The following is a 25,202-nucleotide window of genomic DNA, read 5'->3' as shown; positions in this document are numbered from 1 at the left end:
AGATCCAGTGCGCATGTCGTGTTCTGGCACTGCGCACACGCGTCCACAGCGGGGGATCGAAACACAGCCGAAACACGGGAGCGGCACGCGGGCGCACCGAGCAGCTGCAGTTCCGGAACTCTCCACCAGGCATTAGACCGCGAGGGTGAGCCGTAGAATCTGGCAGTGAGGTCTGCAGACTGCACTGCTGCGGAGGCAGCATTCTCACATCCCCTCTGAATAGTGCGCAGATTGGCATAGAGATGAAGGTAATTAACTGCAAGACCTTTTTTTTTTTTAAAGACTAACTGGAAAATAATCAGGGGAGAGGCTAAGGGCTTTGGAACAGGAGAGCGCAGCGCATTCTAAAGGGGTTTTGCTCAAGTGGCCCACTCACCAACCCTCGCAGCGAGCTCCACCATTCAGACTTCACCACATTCAAATCAGGGAACGGAATCAGGGGCCAGTGATTCATTCATTTAGATTTACTTTTATTGGCTCATTCGTGACGTGAAAATAATGTGGGGGGGGGGGGGGCTTTATTACAGAAGCACCAGGGCCCTCCCTTCACTGCTGGAACACTGACGCTGGTCCATTTTCTTTTGTTCACTTGTGCTTCAGACACAAATCCCACATGATGTGAGAAAATGTAGTGCTGGACGAAAGCGCTCACAGAGCAGTGAAATAGTTTTTGCCTTAGAAAATTACTCACTTGTTTCCACATGTCTGCGCTCATCGAACTAACGTTCAGACGGAATTTATCGAAATACAGGTGTTAGCGGTTTGCCTCTAGAGCTTTAGAAAAGATAGTGACCTAATGTGTGTGTTTTTTTTTTTTTTTTTTTTTCATTCAAGATATTTTTAGTAGTGGTACCTCACTTACAAGGTTAATTACATTTTAATGGCGTCTGACCAGTTGTGAAACAAGCAAAGTGGATGGCGACCCCGGATGAGTCCGGATGAGCCTCTCTGGCATTCTACACAGCAGATGTTTTCACCATGACATTGCCTCTGCCTCCTTTAAATTAGCCAGCTGACAAGAAGAAAAATGACACCTTTGATTTGCTAGTCACATACCAAAGTATTGATCAGGCACAGTTCCAAATACAAAAACATGTCATACATGGGATTGAACAGTTATATGCGTTTAAAACATCATTACATTATCCCTTTATTTATTGCGATTTTAATTCTCGGTGTGCTTCTAAGTGTACTTCAACTACATTACTATTGATCCACGCAGAGCTTGTAAGCCTCTTAATACAAACTATTACAGTACCATTCGACTGTACAAAGGGAAAAATAAGCAGCAGTTCCATTGCCAAGGTCGTGTTCAATATAATACTTCTCCTTTCTTATCCACAGCTCGTTGCCTCTTGTGTGGGATTTATTGCATTTTCTTGTGTGTATTTGTGTGTGTGTGTGTGTGTGTGTGCACACCTGTGAATGTGTGTGATTGAGCGAGTGATATCTAGGTCACAGTATTCCTCGTAATAATAAACACATAAGCACATAAACTTTAGAAAAGAAAATGGTTGATCGTTGAAATCAGGAGAATGGTAAACGTTTGCTAATGAACAGTGGCAGCTCACCCAGGAAATGTGGAAAAGCACGGGCAGTAGTAACCAAAAGTAGGTGGCACCATTTTTTCCTAGTGACGTGAAAAGGATCCAATACTAATACTCACTCTGTCCAGTCAAAAACATAGGACTCAATCATCCTTTAGGACTGTACAGAACACAGAACCCCGCACACAAGGTGAGCTGCTGGATTCACACAGCAATGAAAACATTTAAGTCTTGTTCCCCTGACAGTATTCTGTGAGAAGACCCATAGCTTATTATGACAATAATTATTAGATCGCTCCATGAAGGTGGTGAATTTCCTACTGAGAGAAGGAGTAGGACTGCAAAGCTAAAATCCAATTCTGTCTCAGCCCAGAGGACAGAAAGCCCTTATAGGGACAAATGCTGTTCTTTCACAAATCAGCCATTATGATCAAGACAGTTGGAGAAACAAAAATGTAACTGTAGTCTGCCACCAGTTAACTCAGTTCACAAATTTTCCAGATTTATATATATATATATTCTTCTCCTGAAATGTTTCGTCATGTGAACTGTGACTAAAGTTACCGTGGTTTTTTCAACTGTCTTGATCATAGTGGCTGATTTGTGAAAGATTTTATTTGCTTTTATTATTATATTATTATTATTAGAGGTTATAGAGATTATTATCCAGGTGGTCGCGACAAAGTACTGGGAGGACTTTTAATTTCTGAACCTGGATTTTCCACCTCTGTGTTCATGTAATGGTGATGGATGAAATATTGGACAAGGAGGTGGGGTAGTGTGTACAAGTTTAGATACAAGAAGAAGGTGTGGTCAGGCTTGACTGATGTGGACAAAGAATGTGAATTTACTTTGAATTTCAAATATTTTAACTCTTCAGTAAAAAAGAACGCTCTACCCACAGCATACGGAATTTGCGCTTTCACTTTGCGTGCACAGGTGTTAAGCTTTAGTTAATTAGGAAGACGGCCCACCTCCCTGGCAATCAAATCCACCCCAGACGCAGGTGAGTTTCCAGCGCGTGAAGCAAATAGTTAAGCAATTTGGAAGATAACCGCTTTTGTTTTGTTGTAGCAAAAACCATACACGTCTCAGTTAAACTAATATTCAAAGTTTACGACGGAGAAATTGAAGATGCCACCGTCGCAACAAAGCACTTCGTCTCAGGTAAGCTTCAGTTTGAATTCTTACAACCGAAAAGCAGGTAACAAGGACGCGGTTTTTCTCGTCTTAAATGTTTGTCATGCCGAAACTATTTTGAGGATATTACCGTTTTTTCGCAATTAACTATCGCCAAGTAGATTTTGTATACATATTAAATCAATGCATGTGCAAACTTTATTACATGGAAAAAGTCGAAATATGCATCAAACGAGCATTTCTGTCGTTAACATGCATGCCGTAAGCGCCTCCCTGTTAACTCCGTGTTAAAAAGTTGAAAGTCCTCCATTTTCATGGTTAATTGGGAACAGGTGCGCTGATGCAGGTCTTTTTTTTTGTTGCCGAGACTGAAACAATGTTACCGTCTTCAAGTTGATGCATTTAGCTGGATAATTAAAATATTTAGATTTTGTGAAGGGTGCGAAGCGAACCCATTTTCCGAAGTGTAAAGGTATGTGTTTGTAAATAACAAGGCAAACATTGGTAGGTTTCGTAGTTGTCTTTGGGGGACCCTGATGCAAGTCGTCTACTGACCAAGCCTACCTGCTGAATGTAAGTACAGGATTTATTGTTTTATAAATCTCTCAACAGAGTTCATATCGAGTTTCCGACTGTGATGGGGAACACTTTTTAACCCTGCTTATAATTTAGAAGAAACAACAAATCACAATTATTTCCTCCAATGTCTTAATGTACAAAAATGCATGGATGTATGCATGTGTGTATCTTCTGTCATATGCATTTCGTTATTCCTCAGTCTTTTGAAGGTACAAAGTGCTTCCCTTGACTTTAAACAAAAACAATGTAGCATATTCTGTCATTGGAAAAAGAAGCTATAAATCACGTTAACCAAGTTCATTTAGCAGTCCTCCCCAGCACATGAGAAATTAGACTACGGGGGAGCTTGGGTAATTAATGTAGGGTGGCACAATAACCACCGCTGGGCCTTGGAAATCCGTCTTCTTGAGGGCACTGAAAGTTGTCGATTTAATTCTCCAGAATCCGTTTTTGCTGCCAGTAATTACCCGTTGGATTGCTGCCAGTCCGTTTCTTCGAGGTTTTTTGAACGCCGATGCATTCAACAGTCATCAAAAAACCCCTTGGAAATGTTGGGATGTGGGGGAGGGGGTGTACGGTGGTAATTATAGGAGCAGGCTCCAGCTCTGCCACTGGAGTGAATAATTAATGCAGCTGCTGTTTTGTCTCCCCGTCCCAGGACAGGAGCAGGAAGCGCTGTGCCCTGGAGGCGGGGCCGCCTCCTGGCTGATGCGGGACGCCCGGCCCTCGTCCCCCGCGGCTGCTGCTACCGCCTGTCCACCCGCGTGAGCCTCGTCCCGGAGACGGGTCCGTCCTGCCGAAGAGGGCCACTCCAAGTAAAAAAAAAACCTAGATAACGTGCTGCAGGGAGTGAAGAGAAGGGCTGTGTAATGTGCTGCAGTGAGTGAAGAGAAGGGCTGTGTAATGTGCTTTGAAACCCGAGCGTGTGCGCGCACATGTAAGGACGTGCATTTACACACACACACGCGCGCTCAGATGCACGTGCACCTGCAAGCACAAGACTCAAGAATGCGCATGGACACACCACATACACGTAAACACAGAAATACCCCCCGACTATCTGCGATCTGCTTCCAAACTTCTTTTTTGTGTTGACTTGTAAGTGTGGGGCTAAATTTTCCCTTAATTATTTCCTTCTTTGCCTCCACCTCCTCTACCAACATCAACGTTTCTTCCACAGTCCTATTCGGCTTTCTTTTCACATCCATTTTGCTTAGACTAACATTAGACAACAAGGGAGCTTTCATAATGAGGGTGTGTTTAACTTTATTGAAAACTTCTGTTGACCCATCAATAGAACACGTTTCCCAAAAGCAGATTGGTTCTTCTCTCTTAGCAAGTGTAATTATTAAGATGTTTGATACATACGGCCCCAGGTCTTTAAATCTGACGTGTTCTTGACTTGGGGTGATTTTTACTGGTTCCCTGAATAGCGGGTGGTATTGGTAGTTGCGAAATCCAAGTTTGGTCAATGGTCCATTCTGTTTTACTCTGTAAACCTGTAGGTTTCATATACAAGCGTGGCTTAGCAAAGTGCTTGCATGCCTCTACATGGCCCCATGTTTGGCACATGCATTCATCCGCCCACAGACATACGGTAGTTTTGGCAAGTTACAACTTCAGGCTTCGTTGAAGATCAACGAGTTTCTATGAATTTCCTTGGGCCAGTTGGTGTGAAAATGATTTGATGGTCCATCACAATGTATACCTTTCAAGGCTATTAATTTCCTGAGCCCTTTCTGAAATTTGACATTTTAATGCGCTTCTTTCCGGCTGACCTATCGATCACTGGCTTAGCACCAGGATTTCACCAAGGGCAAGCCGGCAGCTTTCTGAATGCAGTACAGGAATCAAACTTCAGAGTCATTAGCCTTATCAGTTTTATTAGCCCTTCTGTAATTAAGTGCACTGGAGCCACGGGGCTTGCTGTAGGATGGACTTGCTTGTTTTTTCACACTGCAGAAAACACACAGATTGTATTCATGAACACCAGGAGCGTCTATTGGTTTTGGTTTGTTTCATCGTCAGTGAGTCATTGATGTAATTCACTGGCTAAAGAATCTGCACACATTGTTTCCAAGGACTGAAATGGCCTTGGATTGAAAGGAAATCGCACTGCAGCTCTCCAGGACTAACGTTCGAAGACCCTGGTATTCACAATCGAGTGCAGTATTACTGTTTTTATCTTTTCCATACTTCATATGGAAAGTATACAGTATTAAGCCTCCTGCCTTCCCTTACAGTACAGTTAAACCACTAATCATGTAATGTAGTTTTAAAAAAACCTCCCGAGAACATTGTACTTATTCTCCTCTACCAAGGCATTCTTTTTGGACTCACTTTGAAAAAGACACACTGGTTTGTCTTAGAATGAAATCATGACTACATTTTCTGAAAATGCAGTTATTTGTGAAATCATTGGGAATTACAAAGCTCAATCTCCCATTAAGGGGACTTGTTTTCTCTAAACAGAAATCTCAATGCGAATAATCTGAATTGGCGGTTGGGATTAATTTTTTTGAAATGTAAAGCTGTGCTTCGCCTCGTGTACTTGTGCGTCAAAACTGGGCAACGACATGAAATAGCAACTTGGCAACCGACAGTAAGATTGCATTAGGATAAATGCAAAAACAAACCGTAAATACTGATACTGTAAAAATAGATTTTTTTCCCCATTCCATTTCCATGTTGTGGCATCCTCTATGAATGTGTGAGAGCTAGGGTGTGTGTGAAGTCTGCTTGCTGGTTCTTCCTGCAAGTGTGGGTGGGAACAGGGTATATACAAGGGCACAATTGGCGCTATATATATATATATATATATTACATTGAACTCTCGCTGTAATTGATATGTTTTCATCACCATTTTCCCTGAGGAAATTGTGAAACTCAGGAAGTAAAAGAATGATCTGTGTGATCAATTATGTATTTTGTCAACTTAACATTACACTCAAAATAATACTTTATTTATGCATCGCATCATCTGTAAGAGTGAAATTTCTATTTGCATGCAGTGCAGTAGGTCTTAAAATATTCATACATACATAGCTTAATTAATACTTAATTTGTGCAGATATTTCTTTGGGCTCTTGGGTAAGGACTATTTCACATAAGGTAGAAAACCAGGCAAGTGCCCTCCCCTGACAGGTTTCATTTGTGATTTTTAATCTCTGTTTGGGAATGTTTTTCATGAATCTCTAAATGTAGAGGAAGATGCACGTTTCAGGAGAAAGCTGTCGTGACATTATAGGCTTTTTCCAGGGATCCAAGTGAGAGCCCTTGGTATGGGGATTAAGGCTTGGTTGTCATGGCTACGACTAAGGAATTTGTGTACATCTGTAGTCTCTGTTTGAATGTGACTACATTTGAAGGTCTCAGGTAAAGGGAGTATCTGGTATTGCTTGCGGCTTGTTTTATAGATATACGCCCTGAAATTTCAGCTCAAGCGTTCTGACTGGATTTGACACCTGAGATTGGGAAGCGCTAAACCGCTAAACCGTGTCCAGCAGCTCGGGGGTGTAAATCCTGAACACTCCTCCAAGACGGGGGGGGGGGGATGTGGAAGTGTGGCATAGTCAATAACGAGACTGGCATGTAACCATGAAGGCTGCAGGTTTGAATCCCTGGCAGTGAGCCACTGCTGTGCGTTTCAGTTTGGCTTGACCCGAAATCCAACATGTCGGGTAGATTCACGGCGCACGCTCAGCGAGGCTGGTGCACCATCAGAGTTCAGGTTGACTGCTTGCTGTAAAGTGTTGGTTGAGTTGGAACGTCAGCGCTCCCCGTTTTCCATTGCGCTGTCCGTCTCGACACCTGCAGCCTGAGGCAGAGTCCGGTCTTGGATTTTAAATTTTATTTATTTATTTATTTTTTGAGAAGTTTAACCCATTCAAGTGTCGGTTCAATGAATGAGTGTTCTAGAACTCCAGCGCTTAGAATTGCCCGTAGTGATTGTTACATCAGCATTAGAACGGTTAAGAACGTTCTGTTCACATTAGGTGATCTTGTACCCCTTAAAGGGTTAACATGCGTGTGGATTGTGGCCTGGAATTGGGAGTGCCTGAAGCAAGGGACAGACAGTTGTGTAATTGCTGAATGTAAAAAGCTTGGGGGGTGGGGGGCATTATCTGGGTGGGGAAAGGAGGGAACTCTGGGGGCGCCAGCGCTGTTCGACGGTACGCCGTCTTCACCAGAGCCATGGCAAATTTGCAAAGCGCTAAATAATGAAAGGGCCGTGATGAATAATGCATTGCTCATGTGCAGAAAGGCGTCCGCATGAGGGGGGGGGGGGGGGAGGGGAAACATGCTAACTGATTAGCCACAACCGGGCCCTCCACTTGGTAATCAACGGAGCCACAAATGCTAATGAAATGTTTGGTGGGTGTGTGTGGGTGCATGCATGCATGCTTCTGTTTGTATGTGTGTGCTTGTGTGTGCAATTCAGGGATGTGTGTTTATTTGTGTGTATCCACTCCACAGTAATCCCTATGCATGTGTGTGATTGTGTGTGTGTGTGCGCGCGCGCGCATGCGCGCGCCTAGCTCCCTGGGGGGGGGCGGTGATACTTATTCTGTGTGTATTTTTTTTCATGTTCAGGATGAGGCCATGTTATTGTGCTTTTATTTTTGAATTGTTCTTAGTTTCCCCCTCAGGGGTAAAAGACACCAGGGCCCAAAACAAAGAGTCGCTCAGCACCTACGCTCCTGTGTTAACCTCCTATCATTTCTTATTATGGAATGGCACACATCTAAAGTGGCTGGCCCCTTGCCAGTGTTGTCTCCTTGCCTTCAGCTTGTTTGTTTCCATGGTAATCACCACTGCAAAGGGGATTTTCAGGAGCATGTAGTCACTGAGTAAAAGATGCTATGCACACTGCTGTACAGTACATATTTACAAATAGCAAATTCCACTTTTTTTATTCCGTAAGCTTGGAGATTCCTGAATTCCGCTGATGCCTGGAGACCAATACTCGGGTGCCCCGTTTTCGTGGAGACGGTGGGGGGGGGGGGCAGTAGTCCGGCTCGCTGGCTGTCAGGCTCTTTAGTCTGTGGACTCTTGCTCATCTTTTCCGGCAGAATTCTCAAGCAGAGCCTCCACGGTATGTACACGCGACTTGCTGTATGCAGCATCTGTCACAATGACAGAGGGGTAACTACGGCGACGTGGACACGGTGAACTGGTCTTCCCTCCTGAATTACGGGGCTGGTAAAATGTTTACTGCACCCAGGTATTAACTGTTTCACTTCTCTGCAATGTTGCCCTGTGATAAAGGAGGTGACTTTAACCTGTCACTCACTGGGAGTGTTCCAGTGGCTCCGCCCTCCTTAGGAGGAGGTGCTGAAGGCAGGCTGCCATGACGGTGCACATTGATGCATTTTGCGCTCCTGCAGTTACCCAGCGCGTGCTGCTAAATTTAAACAGCGTGTGACGATCCAAGCTACCAGCGTCCTATAAATGAATAAAAAAAGTTGTTGGCCGGATTCCTTTTAGCTCTTAAGCGTATAAAAAATGAATGGCAAAGGATTTTTTTTTTTTTTTTAAAAGATATCAGAAAACCTTGAATGAGAAATGTGACCATCAGTCGTACAGCCCAGTTCTTGAATTTTTTAAGTCACTGTAGCCGCTGTTGTATGTGGGACAACGGTGATGGACCACCTGCTTTAAAGCGATCGTGAACGTGCATGTTTTTCTGGAAACGTGGGTACAGGACGGCAGTATGACTGTCCACTGCGCTAAGGCAAGTCGGTCACATTGGGGAGGGGGTTGTAATGCATACCCTTTAGCTTGCCTCCCACTCATCCAGGCACCTCATAAGATAAAGGCCATAAAAGCTTAGCTGCCTACTACTACTCGTATGCAACTTGTGTGTGGTCACTGGTCTGTGGGTGTTACTGCGGATGTCTGGGTGTGGTTGGTGAGTGTGGTCACTGATGTATGGGTGTAGTCAGTGGATTTAGAGCTTTCTTTGGGGGGTGGGGGTATGGGCATAAATGGGTAGTGTGTCTGTCAGATGATGTATGTGATGCTCTGATTTTCACCAGGACAAATCAATCAAGTGAGAAGGAAAGGCCAAACACCCTCAAGTAGTTTATCATTCATATTCTGTGCGTTTTTTACACGCACCGTCCAAATCATCCGTATCATTCAATGTCCTTTCCCCGTTTTGTGCTGAAGATGTAATCTGATGAGAGGAAGACACTATATAGCTACTTTGCAGTGTTTTTTTTTTTTTTTTTTTGCGCGCTGTAATTATTGGGCTTCTGCATTGTATACAAGCTTCCCATGTTTCATTCGCCCGCCCTTTACGATGATATTCATGGGCGCTCTTTAACCCTGTTTAACCCCGGGCCGAAGGCCTGACGTGAGGGTTAGCGCCTGGCTCACGTGTGACACAGCGCCAGTGCGAGCTAGCCTGCGCGGTTACATCACGTACACATGTATGCGCTCTGGTGTTACTTATGCGTGACTGTTTTGGCTGCTTCTTCATAACATCGCCAGTTAGCCGCCATTTAATATTTATGAACCTCTATACCTAAATAGCATTTAATTAGTCGCAGCCCTGCAGGCACCCATTTTGTAGGCAATATTCTTTGCATGTAAATATCAGGCTGGTTTTATTGGACGGGTTGTTTCCTACAGACTGGGGAGTAAAGTGGGCTCACACCCATCTCTAGGTATCCACCACTGAACAATAAGAGCCCTGTCGTCAGGCCTGTGCCTGCCGAAGGCCTTGCTCTGTGTTGGCTCCCTCCATTTGTAGTAGAATTATGAAAACATGTTGTGTTGGGTCTCTGGGCCCTTTCAAAATACCTGCCCCCATTTTGAGCAGTCTCACTCATCTCCTGGGGGTGGGGGGAAAGTGCTGATGGGAACGGGGGGTTGGGTGTGGATGAGCATATCGAGACTTATGTTAGGAATTATGCTTGGTTGGGTGCGGGGGGGATTGCATTTGGTGAGCGTGTTTTGTTCTATACATGTTTTTTCGGTCAGTGCTCCAGGGTCAGTGTTGGGCTCTGCATTTCTGGGACCACAGGGCCCCCCCCCACCCCCACTTGCTTTTTGACTGCCAACCTAATGGGATATTTTAATACGGCTCGCCATATGGAGTAGTCATGCTTCAGGAAGATGCCATCTGCCGTGTCGTTTGCTGGCTTGGAGTTAATTCATTATGTTTCACATGTCCTTTTTTTTATAAATAGCGAGGGAGCGTGTGGAGAACGCCTCCCTTACCTCCACCGTGGGGAAACCTGCCCCCATCTTGTGTCCTCATGTCGGTGCGTAGTATCCGTTCCTTCAGCAGCGAGTGCGAGTTCCAGTAAAAATCATTAGTGCTCCTGTACCGAGCAGGTGACATGGTCTGCTCGCCGCCGCAGTCCCATATGCTTGATTTTTGCAGTTGCTGCGCGTTGATCACAACAGAAGTGTCGGTTATGAAATATCAGGCTTCTGGGGGAGGGGGCTAGGCAGGCTTGGGTTTGAGTTGATGTGCAATAATTAGTTTACTTTTTTTTTTTTAGACCTCAAAAGTGTCTCAGAATTAACCTCGAGGGGTTCGGGGAGAGACCGCGTGAGGGGCGCAGGGTGGAAATGGGGGGGGGCGAGACGCACCCGTCCCGAGGCCAGTGCAATTATTCAGCATGTGACCCGGGGCTAGAGCAGTAACTATGCTAATCGCTTTGGCCTGAGGGGTCCTGGACCCGTAAGTGTGGCACTGAGGATCACTGTGCTCGTCACTCACATGCTGAAGGGGGAAACGTGCGGGTGGGACGGTGTGAAGAAGTCAATCCATCTCACTTGTAAAGGAGACAAAGTGGGCCTTGGAGTCCAGGTGGCTGAATATTTTTTAGATGAATAAGATGAATAAGATGTGGCCAGATGTGTTGTTCTTATTATTTTTTTAGTTGCACATTGATATTGACAAAGCACATGTGTGCAATATCCCAGCAATACCAGGCGGCTTAATTTAATTTAAACCGGTAGCCAGAATCAGGGCAGAGACGCCTGTTACTGGCAGTGACAAGGGCACAAAGCTGATGCAAACAGTGGGGGGACAGTAATGGACCCAACCATTACGTTTGAAATGAGTGTGTGCGTGCGTGTGTGTGTGTGGGAGAGGAGGAGGGGGTGGGTGGTAAGATTTATGATTGGTTCTCCCATAATAATAGTCATAATATGAGTAATTTGGTCCCCATTACCAGCCACTTTGATGGTTGTTTTTTTTCCCCCCCTTAACATTCATATTGAATGTTGTGCCCTAGTTTGGGCACAACTCAATTTTAGTTTGGCACATTGCAGCGTGTTAGTGCTTTAATGGCCTTGGATACCCTTGCCAGGTGCTGTCATTCCTAGTGTGGGCATAGCCCTTGCTGTTGTTTAGAGACTTTTTCATTGCACTCATAAAACTGCAGTCTGGGGTTTTTTCCCGGAAGGTTCTCTTGTGTGTCGCGCACATTCTGCTCCGGTTGGCACATGCATTTGTTTTCACATGTCTCTGCTCTTTGAGTTATGTATGCCATGCCATCCCCCGGCTCTTACTGAAGAGAGTCCATAAGCTTATTGGGGTTTATTAGCAACGCTGGCTGAGGGAATCTACAGCCCTGTGTTGGCGCAGTGGAGGAATTTCTTAACATAACAAACGGTGTTGAACGCGGTTGGGTTTGGCTGTTTGTGGGGAATGCTTTCTCCCCCTGTTGCCAGCGAAGTCACAGGTTCAGTCTGTGCCCGGGGTTGGGTTCACACTCTGCTGTGGCTTATTGAATATCACACTTGAGAAAATAGCAAAACAATGTCTGAACACAGGAGTCGAAAAATATCCTACCATCCCCCCCCCCCCGTCTTTGAGTCTATGACTTACTGGTTCCACTACAGTAGGAAAGTGAGCATTGTGCAGAAAGGTCAAAGGTCACCCTTTTCCCCCCCCCCTTGTGTGAATCCTTTCTTTCACACAGAGGCATTTCTCCCATCTGATTTTGTTGGTATCCCCTCTCCCTCCCTGTGCATTAACGTTCAAAGCCGAAGCGTGAGGTGGAACGCGTGGGGTATTCATACGAGGGTGTTGATCACACACAGATAAACATCAGACACGTGCTCAGAATAGCCAACAGCCTTAAGGAGGCGCATGTACTCATCCATAAAAAGAAAACACGCATCGGGATGGAAGCTACTGTAAATTAGCATAAAAAAACGTTTCCGGATGCTTCCTTCTGGCCTTGCAGATGCAAAACAGTTTGACAAACGGGAATGGAAATGGTGTTTACAGCGATGTCTTAACAGTTGATGTTTTATCTAATAAATCAGTGAGAGAGTGTGTTGGTTCTGTGCTATCATTGCTCTCAATGGCAGCGTATTACCTGACAGACAGACGCAAACCCCTCACTCAAATTTAAACAGATTCCTCTCTCTTAAGCCAGGACTGCAGTGCACTACATTCTCATCTCTAACGCACGTTCATTAACTTTTATATGGTTCACCTCTCATTTATGTAGGACTGTTGGACCTCAAAAACACGTGCCAGTGGAAGGCTGTACCCGTTTTGTCTTTAGTCTCAATTCACACAGCATTCGTAAACTTGTGTTTTAAGTGTATTGCTCAGGATGAGTTTTATTCATTTGTCTCGGGTGGTTTGGCTTCTTCCAGTTGGTCAGATACAGCGGGGAGCGGTGGCCCTGTTCGGCATTGTGTTGTCAGATATAGAACAGGCCAACAGATGGGAGGGACGGAGGGAGATGGGGAGGGGGTGAAAGAGAGAGAAAGAGAGAGAGAGAGAGAGAGAAGGAAAGGTTCAGGCACTCGGCCGATTCTCACGCAGAGCAGTAGCGCTGTTGTCCGCTGTGGAGCAGGCCAAGTGGCTGACCTGTAAGAAGCGCCCACACATGGCCATGACATCCATGCTGGCTGTGGGGGGGCAAGAGGTCAGAACGAGAGAGAAAATGTTTAACCCTTTAAGACCAGCACCGAGTTGTATGTTCTGTTAAGCGTTTTAATAGCCTAGCGTACGGTGTTCGCACTGCTGTTGATTGCTTTAAAGGTTGGAAATAGTTCCAGAGGAAGCAGATGATCAAGACTAAAGTGGTGGGGAACTGTTTGACTAAATTTGAGGTTCCGTTACACCTCAGTGTGTCAGTTGTGTGAGCGGTTGCATTGGGTTTAATTACACCTGAATGTGTGAGCGGTTAGTAACCCCCCCCCCCCCCACACACGCACACACAATTATTAAATGAATGGTTTAGTTCACGTAGCTGAAAGTCAAGACAGATTATTGGAGTTTGTTTCCATGACAACAGAAGCCAGTCAAAGCTATTAAAAGCTAGTCTAGTGTTATTTCGCATAATTGTAGTCGCCTTCGGTTTCCTACGTGGGGCTCTACAGTACGTCTGAATGCTTACATTATTAAGACCATTCTTGTGTGCGCTACTCTCATTTCAAGGTTCATTTCAAGTGCAATACTAGGGTTTCAAGAGGGAGAGAAACATTTTTGGGGTATTTCACAATTAAATATGGAAGTGTTCCATAAACTCCACTGGATGGCCTTCAGGTGCTTAGCATAAATTGTAAACTTAAGCATGGTTTGGGTGAGGCGTGCAATATGGAAAAGAGGTAGTGAGAAGAGGAAAGGGCTTGATTTTAAACAAATGTACCAGAGGAGCTCTGCTTAACGTGGGAAATAATTCACAATTCAGATGGAGGAATTTCACCTTGAGCTCACTGGTTTCCTCCAGCTTTTGTTACAGTGTGTCTAACGAAGGTGCTTACTGGAGCTGATGTTAAATGCCCACCTTCCTACTCTGGCCTGTCCCGTCAAATGTATCTGGTTTTAGTGGGTTTATCCCTTGCAGTTATTCTATGCAATGGCCCAGAAGCTGTTTATAAAAAGCAATATCACGTCTTGTCTTGATGGTCTCTATTTCTCTCTCTCTCTCCTGTCCTTATGTTATCTCAGTACATCGCTCATTTCCTGCAGTGTAATTACCTCCATTTATCTGTTTCACTCTCAAGTACAGTAGATGTGTCACCCCCACACACTCACCTCAGCGGCCCTCTGGTGGGTCACACACACAAACGCACACACACACACACATGCACATGCAGGCATGCTGACATGCACACGCACACACACATGCACATGCAGGCATGCTGACATGCACACGCACACACACACGCACATGCAGGCATGCTGACATGCACACGCGCACACACACGTGCACCACACATGCAGGCATGCTGACATGCACACGCGCACACACATGCACCACACATGCACGCATGTACACGCACATACACATGCATACACACACAGACGCGGACATGCGCGCGCACACTGGTGAAATGGAACCATGCCAGCAGCCTCATTCAGGGTAAAGTACATTTTCTCTCTGGTGTTTTCTCTCTGGTGTCGTTTTCTACTTGTACTGCCTTTTAACACACTCTGTAATAAGACCAAAATTGTTTTGTGAATAAGTGCAGTGGTGAATATGCCCATTTCACTGTCCGAAACCAGCCAACCGCTCAGCTCATCTCTGCTGACTTGTCCTCAAGTACAGATGCTGTCCTGTAAGAGTTCCACTTGTGATTCAGGGGTTGAGGATTGAGGGGTGGTCATGTATGGGTATGTAGAACACATTGGAAGGCCTGATGAGCCAAATCAGTGGCACCTGTCGTAGATCAGGCCCGTCTGCATGGTAACACATTCTCACCTGTCGTAGATCAGGCCCGTCTGCATGGTAACACATTCTCACCTGTGCAGTGTGAGAGAACGGGGACCAGTTCCACGCCAGCACTTCCATTTCACATTCTCAGGTACTCCAGCTCTTACAGGTAGCAGTCCTACTGTATAGTCCTAATGTGTGTTTCCCTTTGGCAGAGAAGCTTCAGATTCTGCGTTTTAATCGTGTTTTTTTTTTTTTAAGATTGCTGTTGATTTATCCCGGTTCTCGTTGGCATGCAGGGTGGCTGTTTTTCCGCTGTTCCACAGGAATACGGTGCTTGTTTGTTTATTTTTCTCTCAGTCTTACTCACTCCAAGGTCAATTGGCAATTATTCTTTTTATTATGACGGCTCAAATTGCTTTGTTGAGAGCGTCTGATGGGCGGCTGTGTCCCCGCGAAAGGGGAGAACGCCGCGGTCGTCCTGGACGGTGGTGAAGGACGAGATTAATGAAGTAGTTAATCAGAGTTCCTTACCGAGGGGCGAGGGTCGGCTTCCGCGCCTATTTTTAGCTCTGATTGTTATCATGAGGACAAACGGGGCCGCCCTTGCCCCCGTGATTTATCTGAGCCAAGTTCATTTCAGTCCCTTATGAAAGATGGATAACGGGAGCTGTGGTGGATGAGCCGTTGGGTCGATCTTCCGTTCTTCAGTGGTATTCTCAGCGTATGTGCATTGCTTGTGTGGAATTAGAGTTGGAGGGGGTGAATCATTGGAAACAATCAATCATATGCTTGTCAGTCTAAAATGGTTATTTAACTGGAACTGTCTAAATAAAATGGTGCTAATTTTAGTAATGAAAGCAATATTACAGTTTTTTTCGGCGGCGTGGGAGTGGGTTAGAGGGAACTTGGGGGGGCTGAGGGGTAAGGAGGGGTTGATTTATCTGTGCATCATGTGGAAGGATGTCATTTCTTTTTTGCTTTAAATCTCAATTCATTTCATTAATGATAATACCAGCTTGCCAGTGTTCCTCCACTGCTGGCAGTGCAGAGCAGTGCAGAGCCATCCTTGGACCCAGCAGTGTAGTCTGTTATCCTCGTCCCTGCTCTTCGCATTGAGCCGTGACATCTCAATTCGCAGGGCGCTCTCTCCCGGCTCAATCTCGTCGCCGCTCCTGACGTTTTGATGGGTGTCAGAGATGCGAGGCGACCTTTGACCCCAGGTATCACCTCAATGATGAGCCTGCCATTGGGTTTCAGCGGGTTTCTGCAAAGCCTGGGCTAAAGCAGGATTGCACACCCTCCGTTTTAAGCTTCACAGGCACTATTTGCAGAAGCCTTAGGAAGTACCGGTTTTAAAACGAATGTCTTCGAAATAACCCTAACTGATAAAAGCAAAAGACGAGAGCTTCATGTAAATTGTCTTTTCTGTGAGTGTGCAGTTGTTGGCAGTCCGTAACATTCTTTCAACCTTGCGCCTCATGCCAAAAAGCTGATCGTACTCACTCCACACACGTTACCATAGGAACCATGTGTCCATCCTTTGGTTGTAATTTTTTTTAATAGGTCTGTGGCGTCGTCTTGTGGCAATGGCACCAGACCCGTGGTGAAGGACCTGCACCACTTGTCTTTTAAAGGAAGTTGTTGATTCTTTTATCTATGGCCTGATCTGTAAAACTCCACCCCCGTTTAGTGATCAATAACCGTGATTACTGAATGCTGAAGTTTGATGTATTTTTATTTTTGTTCCTGAGTTTACACTCATCTGTCCCCCGTGTAGTTCTCTGAAAGGTTTGGCGCGTGCGGTACGCTCCGCTAACCTCCTCACTGGCGGGGGGAGGCTGAAGGGTTCGGCCCCTGCGAGCCGCTTCCTGAAACAGCGGCCGCCGAAAGGCGTAATAATAACAACCGAAATAATAATTAGCGATGGGGGGTGGGGGAGAGTCTGGCGGGACGGCGGCCTGTGTGAGAGCGGCCCTGTGATGTGTATGAAATGAGATTCGAGCGCGTTAGCAAATCTCGCTCGCCGTCTGCGCCTGATTGATAAGCAAATCAAGTCTCGGGCCTTTCCAGCCCGAGCGGCTGCCTAAAAATAGCAGGCCATTAAAAACGGGGGGGGCGTGGACGGGACGGGACGGGACGGTGGGGGCCGGTGTTCTGAAACGGGTCGCGGTCGCGCCTCGGCGACAAACTTCAGAGGAAGTCTTTATCCGGCGCTGCGCAGCCCTGGCACGAGACGGCGGGAGGTGGGAGTTGGCGGGAAACGGTCCCAACGCCGGGAATAATGTGATTAAGTCCGCCATCTCACCGCCTTCCTCTCTCTTTCTTTTTTTACATTTTTACCTCTTATGCCCCCGGGGGGGGGGGGAAATCATCCCCTACCCTAAGCGTGGCAAATTGCTGGAATTGATCTGTGGTTGCGAAGCTATCCAACTGGGTTACACCCTCATTATGTGCTCAGGCAACGAGCAGCTGCTCACATTTTGAGCACTAGGGCCAGTCAAACAATATTGTTTGGCTCACACTTGTCTTAACTTTGAATATAATAGAAGTTACCCAGCAACGATCTCCATGTCAGATACTGTGGAGTCAAACCTGACTGCAGAACCAATGTGCTGACCCCCACCCGTATGTCTTACTCTTTCTCTCTGTCTCTCTCTTCTGTGTACATCTCTCTATCGGCCCCTCTCTCTTACTCTACTGGCTTTATTTTCCTACTCTTTGAGCGTTGCGTACAGAAATATTCATAACATGCCAGGGGTTTTTAATGCGACGTGATGTTGCGTTCGTATCTGAAAAGTATTACTGCGTCTGACAGCGTTTTTCAGCACGGATGGCTCCTTGGATGTGACGTTAATGCCACCCACTCTCTAGCGCTGCTTTGAGTAAATTAGACAGGACATGGCAGGCATACCACTGACAACCGTTGTCATTGTGTGTGTTTTTTTTTTTTTGTTTTTTTTGCAGTTAGGAATCCTTAATTCAGCCCACTCGCAATTAAGCGTCGGAATATTTCAGGAAACCTCGTCGCGTTCCACTTCAGTGCCTTGTCAGAATTCACTGTCAGACGAGCGGCAAAACGGGGCGGAATCAATGCGTCACGTGATTATGATGTCAACATGCAAGGTGAACATCGGCCCTTGGCGTTCTTGCACTCAAACCTTCGGGCTGTGCGGCCGAACTTGCGCACACTCCAGTTGACACTGAAATCCTCCTTCACCAACAGTGACAATACTAACCCTGCCCGCCCATCCACCCGCCCACACAGTCGTCCTCTTCCCCCACTCGAGCGCGTGACCTCTGTTTGGATTAGAGTAATGAGTCAGCTCCTGTTGAGGATAAAGAGCCGCGGGACGTCATTGGAGATTTTTATCAGCTCCGCTGCTTCCTCACCTTGATTGCCTTTCTTCCAGAGCCGGCGAAAACAAAGACGTACCATAACTCCCCACCCCGGAAGGTTCCAGAATTCATAACTTGCCCGCGATATCCATCTTTCCCTGCTTCAATGTCACCGCGGCCTCACTGCCGTTCAGCATGGCTGCGATTAGCGAGGAGAGTGAGATACGGCTGCCTGGGCTTATAACGGCTGACTCTGAAGGTTCTTACTAGACTTCTCTGTGATGGCAGCAATGGGCCCATCGCACTCGGCTAATGACCTGAACAAGATCCCTTTTGCTGGGATATAATGAGCAGATGTATGGGACTGTATTTATTTCTGTGTGTGTGTGGGGGTGGGGGGGTGGTGTTTGGGGGTGGGGAGAGTGGCACGGTGGGGGGGATGAAAGACAGCCTCTGTGTTTGCCCCTTGGTCTGTTTAACTTGTTTAATGAGACGATGATCAGAGGACCGGCGAACTTCACCTGCGCAGGACCGCGGCGCGCTAAACGCCGCTTCCATTTCAAACGCCGCCGCCGCGAGCCCGAGGAAAAAACGGGGGAACGCGGTGTCGTTTCCAAGCAACAAGACGGTTGCCAGGTGACAGATCACTTTGGCCGAGCACCAAATGCGCGTGTTTCACTTTCTAATGAGCAAAAACAAGATCAAATGTCGTTTCCAGCACCGATACCGCGGCGGACGCTTGCGCGTTCCCAACCGCTTCACACCAGTTTAGACCGCGTTTCCTGGCCCGCCTGAAAAGAGCGTAAAAGAACAGGTGCAAATGCAGCGCATTGTGTACGTATGCATTCATCTACTAGGGCTAAATCAGCAGAATCCTTTCCCGCCGCCACACTGGCTTTGCCGTGCGATGTCCTGCCATTGTCTGGGCGATAATTGCGGCTGCCGCTGCTGTTGGTTTTTGCGGTGGGAGCTGCGAGCGCGTCAGCCGCACGTTCATGAAAACTCACGCCAGACGCGAATCTTCATTTAACCCAAATCTGTCTAATTGCTGTTTTAAACAGTTCCAGTAAGAAAGGCAACTTGTCATAACAAATGAACTCCAGAGGGAATGTAAAGGCACCTATTAGTACTGGAGATATCAGAGGAGCTGCGTCTGTCAGACTGCGTGCGCGAAACAGGCAGGGATAATGGTGTGGTTTTGCTGTGATTTTGTGTAAACAGGGCTGCTCGATTTCCCTGGTTTTTATTCTTGCCTGAAGCCCGACGTGGTGACAGAACATTTTTGCCGTAATTAGTCGCGGGCTTTGTCTGGAACGTGAGCCGACGTGCAGGCGATCCCTTTGTTTTCTTTGAGAAGAGGGGAAAAAAAAAAAGATTCTTTGTGCTTAAGAGTTGAGACACTGTATGTGAGTAAAAGTGTGTATTACTATACATGGACAGATTAAAATTCTATGTTTGGCATCTGTCAAATAACACACATTAGACCAACATAACAATGCTATGCCATTCAAATAATATTGAAAGTAGTTTGTCAATACAACATCGTAAGCTAATGTAACATTTAAATACTGTCAAACATTAAATAGATCAATATTACAGTATTGCGCCATTTTACCCATTTCTCTGGTATGGGGTGGGAGGCGGGTAATATACTTAAGGCAGAGCTTGCAGTAGTTCATCAGGTTTGAACTCTTAGCAGCTGTAGCAACCCATGCCCCAGTGCGCTGTCATCTTTTTAGTTATACAGAGATACAGGCCGGAGATACAGCCGGAGTGATAAAGTGTGGCCATTTTGTGCAGTGCTAAACGCCTCAGCATGGTCAGTCGTGGTTGCGTGCGTGTTCTGCCTGCGGTGTGTGCTGTTGCCTGGCGATACAGTCACCTTGAATTCCAAAGCCTGTAACTGAGGTGTAAGATACAGTGCAAGGTCTTTTCTCTAAATGTTCAGTTACATGGCAGTGTCCGGAGAGGATTGCTATTCAGTAGTCATCCAGTGTGCTAGCCTCAATTTGAATGCCCACGGAATGAATCAGCATTGCTCCTTGGCAGTTACATTGCCTTTCACACGTTTAAAGGGGAGAACAATGAAATTTAAGTACTGAGCCTGCGGACCAGAGGGTCCTCTTATGGTTTTAAATTAATTAGCTGCCATTAAGAACAACATGGGTCAGGGTGGAATATTCCTCAGACTGAATCAAATAGAGGAACGCTGTTTTAAACTAAGAGGAACAATCTTCAAGAGTTAACCGACTACTGTAAGGCCAAACTCTATTTTAGCAGTGCGGACCTGTCCCTTGTGAAAACGAGGGTAATGTTTTTTTTTTTTGTTTTGTTTTGTTTTTTTTTCTTATCTTCCAACAACAGGAGTTTAGAGTCTGATTAAATTATTCTTGACAGTTGGTCCCACTGAAATGTATTTAAGATTAAAATGTCCGTCTGCATCGCTGCTCGCCCTCTGCTGCAGGCACCGCTTCATTCCGTGCTTGTGACTGGATGACCTTGGCGTGCCTTTGTGGAGAAGCTGCAGTGTAGTGGCAAAAAGGTCTTTAGTTTCTTTCTCAAAACATTGCATTGTAAAAAAAAAAAAAAAAAGGAGAACTTTTAACCCCTAGTCCCTTGTATTAAATGTTCATGTGAAGTAATGACCAGGCCTTTCCCCAAAAAACTACAGTTAAATGCGTATGTGTATATACGTGTTTCTCTTAGAATATTGAATGCTGTAATGTGTGAGGCTGAAATAGAAGGCATCAGTCACTGGCATGACATTGGCATGGTCCTCTGCTGCTTCTGCTGGGAAATGGCGCAGCCTAGTGGCAATAAGGCAATATGTGTCACTGATGACTTACAGTGGCTGTGTAATTATGTGCATTTTCTCCCATAGCTGCAGGAAATTATATTATAATGTGTTTATTTCCAGCAGACAGTACCTAAAGTTTTTGTCTCACACCATTCTCATTTTAACTTTAGCAGTTGATTGTGCCTTATTGTATTACATTGATAGTGACTTGAACTGCTTAAACATGATTGCAAATTAATTCTTCTAAGAATGAAACTTGGTCTGTTGCCAGACCTTCAGAAGCTTAAAACTGACAAAAGTGTTGCTTCTGAGGATTTCATTTAGCAGTTTGTTTATACGTGTGTGTGTGTGTGTGTGTGTGTGTGTGTGTGTGTGTGTGTGTGTGTGTGTGTGTGTGTGTGTGTGTGTGTGTGTGTGTGTGTGTGTGTGTGTGTGTGTGTGTGTGTGTGTGTGTGTGTGTGTTGTAGTGTGTGTGTGTGTGTGTGTGTGTGTGTGTGTGTGAGTGTGTGTGTGTGTGTGTGTGTGTGTGTGTGTGTGGTGTGTGTGTGTGTGTGTGTGTGTGTGTGTGTGTGTGTGTGTGTGTTTGTGGTGTGCATATACTGTACTGGCTCATGAAGAGCACCTCCCCACAGTGTCTACAGTGAGGTCACATTTTAAGGACACTTGGCAATGCTCTTTATTTTCTGTGTGCTACCACACTTTTTTTTTTTTTTTTCCCCTCCTCCTTACTTCTGCAGATCTAGTGTGTAGATTGTATGCACAGCTCTACCAGCACAGCTCCTTCATAATGCAGCGGTTAACTGATTAATTTGAATGGTCTCAGACCCTTTTAATGGCGTTTGCGTGCCTCTGGTTTAATTAACGAGGGGTGTGTGCGCTCTTTCATTACAGAATCAAACTCGCGGGACATGGTGGTTGGTGAAATCTGGAACAGAATATTATTCAATGAATAACTTGTTTAAAAGCCCATTAATGAAATGAGTTATTATATTTGATAATGTGCCATTTATTTTGTCTTCCTCTGAGCATTCGTACCGAGCAGCTGCAGCCGGGTTTTAAGAAACAGCGCGTTTCCTTCCAAGGAATTTCTGACGGACGCGACGCGTTGTGGCAGAATAGTGCCAACCATTATTGACAGTTGTTTATCACCTTTGGGGGGAAAAAAAGGTGAATTGACAAGTATTTATGAATTATTTGGTTTGAATGAATTGACAGGCTACATATGGGGAAGTATGCAGTTGTGTTGGGACTCCCAGTGCCTACTGGAAACGCAGCAGTTGAGAGCTCAAGGGAACAGACAGTAGATGATGCCCGCTGACCTCGGGCCTGCCTCAGGGTGGTTGGGAATACAAATGCGTTTGGGCATCGTCACCCTGAGAACTAGTTCTCTTGAAAGTACGTTGTCATAGTAATGGCTACGATGTGAACAGTTGTTATCCATAGTTGTTGCTTCAGCTGGGCGAGGCCATAACTCTCGTCTTTGTTGTTTTATCACCGTCGTTATATTTTTGGAAAAGTTGGACCGTGTCTTCGGGGAAAAAAAAAGGTCTTGGACGTTAGTTTTTTACGTAGATGGATTCCTCTGCGTTCGGCTGGCATTCTTATTAGCCTCAAAAGCTTTTATGTAATTTAATAGGGCTCATAAATATCCAGCCACCTCACTATCTCTGCTGTTTGTTGCCCTGGCATTTTTATCGCCCTCCTTGTTTTATTACGATACAGACCTGAGAGGTCACGCGGACTCTCTTATCACATTTGTGTGAAACGAGAGCCGCCCGCAAACTGCGGGGTGTAAGTAATGGGAGCCGAAGTGCTTTTGCTTTATTTGAATTTTACAGCAGGCCCCAACGCCACTGGTGTGTTTTTTAAAAGGGTTTCCACTTAAGCAGAGAGCATGGAGCCATGGCATTGCTGTGATGAGGGAGTCAGTAGATTAATTTAATGGGTGTAGATTTCAGGTCCAGCTAGTGTTACGGTGCTTCTTGTGTCCGAGAATACCGCGTTTTTCAAGTTAACTGCCCATTGGTTCAGTTATGCACAGTGTTATAGAAGTAGTTCTTGAAGGTTGCGGGACCATTATTTAGATAAGAGTATTCTAATCATGTTCCAGAGTTTAGAAAACCACACAGTTGGGTCATATATATAACCCAATTCACAAAGCAAAGTCCCATAGCATTTTGTCACCTTTACTGAAAAATATAATTAGTAATTAGTTGATGAAGCTGGGCTGATTAAGAAATGAAGGCTCAGGAGCTCAGTAACATTCAATAGATATTTTAAAGTCAACATATTCAACATAGCATTTTTTTATTTAGAAAACACACAGGAAATAGAATAAAAGCTGAACAGCTACAGAAGCGATTTAACACGTTCCACCATCTTATAAGAAAAAAGATCCAAGCCTAAAATTATCCTTCAGGACACCCAGCATTCTCATTAGCATATAACCTTGTTCAGGAACAGATCTATGGGCCTGGGAGACAATTGAGCTATAAATTATCTCCAAATTAAATGCCACAGACATACTCAAAGTGTTGCCCCCCTTCTCCTGCCCCCCTTCTGTACTTCCTGTGTGCAGCAGAGTCCGATCCGATTGGCATGTCCTAGTGAGGAGACGGCCCTTTGGTTGTGTTCAGTTCACAAGGAAAGTTAATTGATTAAAATATCCGAGCGGATGAGTGTCCACTAAATGCCCTAATGTAATGTAATGGAGTATGTATGGAAAGACCACTTCAAATATGGCTGTGGTAACCCAAGATCAGTCCTGGGTCTCTCTGACCACATAAATGGATTGAGTTTGTTGGCTGATGCTCCTCCTCCTGTCTTACAAAAAGACATTAGCTGTAGAAGCTGTAGAAGGCTTTAGACTTTATGCTAAATAGAGACATCAGGTGTTTACAAGCCATTGTGCTAAATGGAGACATCAGGCATTGGAGGAAAAAAAAATGGTGCTGAATGGAGACGTTACAGTCCAGTGAAAGTACACTTTTTCAGAGTCTTCGGAGGTTGTACGTATGATGGTGAAAAGGTCAGGAGTTCCACAGGCATTCTGGGCATTCATTTAAACAATGAGAGAAACGGCGCATTTGTCCCACAGGGCGCTCTCGCGGTAACATGGAGAACCTTTGTCTGTTTGAATGGCAAGCAGGGGCCCTTAGAAAGATACTGTATGAATGCAGAGCGAGTCTCCTTGGTGTGTATTCCTCTGGCTGTTGTGTGCAGTGAGTCCTTGACATTCCGCTAAACCAACTGTGGGTAGAGGGGGTGGGTTGAAGAGAAAAAACAGATTAAACAATCAAACTCAATCAAAGAAGACCAATGCACTCAGCACACATGCGCTTACTGGGTATCTGTGTCATTTGAACCATTTAGAATGGTGATCATTTGTTTTTGGCACCATTGTACTTACACTTAGAGGCCACAAGATGGTGGTCATTGTCCATCGATCGATTGGTGTACTATGAAGGCAGTATTTAACTTGTACACTGATGTGAACGTATGGCAGAGCAGCAGGACACGCCGTTTAGGCCAGGCGGAATGATGTACGTGCAGTGGTTGTTAAAATGACAGTGCAAGTGTTTGGGATGAAGCTCCTAAAATCCATCATACATGGCTATTTCTTCCCAGGGAGCTGCAGTGAATTTGTACAGATGATGTCAGTTGTGTTATGCAAGCACCTCATTGAAAAGCTATTGAGATATAAAGCATTTATACTCGATGCAGTCTGATCTGGTTCGCACTCGTTTTTTTTTAAGGCTTGTTGGCATTGCATATACACAGTACCCTCCGCCATTCATTTTGGAATCCTTTGAATCCTTGTGAAGTTTCCATTTAAAAATGGATCTCCTCTTGAAATGTCACTGTATTATACGAATAAGAAATGAATTCTTTAATTTGTATCACTACGGGTCAATATGACTAATGAATAATTTTCATTTTTTAAATGCATCTAGGGCTCCTTGGCATTCAAATATGAAGTTTTATTTAAATATCTAACTGTGTGTGTGTGTGTGTGTGTGTGTGTGTGTGTGTGTGTGCGTGCACAGCTGCCAATCTTAGTGGATTCTGCATGGGTGGCCATTCTTCATGGCCTGCAGAGTGCAGTACACACATTCTGCCTAAATTCAGACTTTACCTTTTTCACACACCCCATGTAAT

General features: G+C 45.3%; 1 long non-coding RNA gene across 2 annotated transcripts; it reads left to right on the top strand.

The window, feature by feature from the left end:
* Nucleotides 1-2,532: 2,532 nt before the first annotated feature.
* On the top strand, nt 2,533-18,626 carry LOC135245873 (uncharacterized). 2 transcript variants are annotated; one of them, XR_010327429.1, is made up of 4 exons: nt 2,533-2,714; nt 3,196-3,260; nt 3,925-4,081; nt 18,322-18,626. It is a non-coding gene; the product is annotated as an uncharacterized LOC135245873 (long non-coding RNA). The 2 variants fall into 2 exon arrangements; XR_010327428.1 differs by lacking the exon at nt 18,322-18,626 and having other exon boundaries at nt 2,539-2,714; nt 3,925-4,314.
* The last annotated feature ends 6,576 nt before the right edge of the window (nt 18,627-25,202 follow it).

The sequence above is a fragment of the Anguilla rostrata genome, chromosome 19 (assembly GCF_018555375.3).
Source record: "Anguilla rostrata isolate EN2019 chromosome 19, ASM1855537v3, whole genome shotgun sequence".
In the NCBI taxonomy this organism is placed as follows: Eukaryota; Metazoa; Chordata; class Actinopteri; order Anguilliformes; family Anguillidae; genus Anguilla; species Anguilla rostrata.
This window is presented reverse-complemented; position numbering and strand designations above follow the sequence as displayed.